Here is a 1,487-nt window from a genome sequence, read left to right as displayed (position 1 = left end):
GGTCAACAAGTCATTTCAAGAACTTCGCATACTTAGGCATTTGGGCCAATGCCTCAACAAAAGGAATATTGATATGGAGTTGCTTGAACAAACTCAGGAACTTCTTGTACTGTTCATCCCCTTGGTCATTTTTCAATCTAGTGGGAATAAGGGATTCTTAGTTTGAAAGGTGGGGGTGCCACCTTTTTCTCTTTGCTTGTCCCCTCTATCAACCTCTATAACCTCGGGTGCATGTTCTTTTGGCTTCTCACTCGAAACCCTACCTTCAACCTCACGATCACTTCTCAAAGTGATCGCCTTCACATACTCTCTAGGGTTGGTTTCTGTGTTGCTTGGTAAACTTCCATGTGGCCTTTCGGAGAGAGACTTCGCAATTTGCCCCCCTTGATTTTCAAGGTTATGCAAAGAGGCGGTGTGGTTGCGAAGTGTAGACTCAACTGATTCAAACCTTGTATTTGCAGATTGTATGAATCTAGTCAAGTGCTTCTCTAGGTCACTCATCGGGTTTCCAAACCTGAGACCCTGTTTTCCACTTTGAGGAGCTTGTTGTTGTTGGAAACCTGGTGGTCCCATGGCCTTTTGTAGAACTTGATTACTCCATGAAAAGTTGGGATGATTCTTCCAACCTGAATTGTAGATATTGCTATATGGATTTCCTTGAGGTCGCATGCCATTACCTACAAAATCAACATTTTCCACTGAAGAAACGTCTCCAATAGAGATCGGGCAATTAGTCACGGCCGCCACTCTATTTGAAGTTAAGTGATCTAACTACTTACTCATATTCTCTACTTGGGCCGCCAATGAAGTTACCGCGTCAATTTCATGGAGACCAGCCACCTTTTTCTTCTCCCTAGCATTCTATTGGTAGCTATTTAACCCCATTTCTTCAATCAACTGATGGGCCTCATCGGGGGTCTTGCTACCTAAGGTACCTCCTGCTACCGCATCCAAGAGTTGCCTTGTACTCGGGTTCAAACCATTATAAAAGGTTTGAACAATCATCCACTTCGGTAATCCGTGTTGCGGGCACTTTCTCAAGAGCTCCTTGAACCTTTCCCACGTCTCGAATAGAGACTCCAATTCCAACTGAACAAAGGATGAGATCTCATTCCTAAGCTTTGCTGATTTTCTGGGAAGGAAGTAACGTGCTAGAAAAGCTTCTGCCATCTCCTCCCAAGTAGTAATCGATGCTCTAGGTAATGAGTGTAGCCACTACTTTGCTCTCCCAAGCAGTAATTTGATGGCATCATCCGTAACCCCATTTATCTTCAGCATGTCGCACATCTCGAGAAAGCTCTATATGACTATTTGGATCCTCATCGGCCAAACCGTTGAATTGTGCGGACTGCTGCAACATATGGATGAATGCCGGCTTCAGCTCAAAATTCTGAGCTGTAATCAGGGATGCACAATACTCGACTGTATCCCCAATACTGAAAGTCTGGCATAATCGGATAGTGTTCGCTGTTGCTCATTCTGTCCTG

At 44.4% G+C, this 1,487-nt stretch overlaps 1 non-coding gene across 1 annotated transcript; it reads left to right on the top strand.

Annotated features, from left to right (window-relative positions):
• Positions 1-1,015: 1,015 nt before the first annotated feature.
• On the top strand, positions 1,016-1,122 carry LOC120269593. Its single transcript, XR_005539241.1, has one exon. It is a non-coding gene; the product is annotated as a small nucleolar RNA R71 (small nucleolar RNA).
• The last annotated feature ends 365 nt before the right edge of the window (positions 1,123-1,487 follow it).

Source organism: Dioscorea cayenensis, chromosome 9 (genome assembly GCF_009730915.1).
Source record: "Dioscorea cayenensis subsp. rotundata cultivar TDr96_F1 chromosome 9, TDr96_F1_v2_PseudoChromosome.rev07_lg8_w22 25.fasta, whole genome shotgun sequence".
In the NCBI taxonomy this organism is placed as follows: Eukaryota; Viridiplantae; Streptophyta; class Magnoliopsida; order Dioscoreales; family Dioscoreaceae; genus Dioscorea; species Dioscorea cayenensis.
This window is presented reverse-complemented; position numbering and strand designations above follow the sequence as displayed.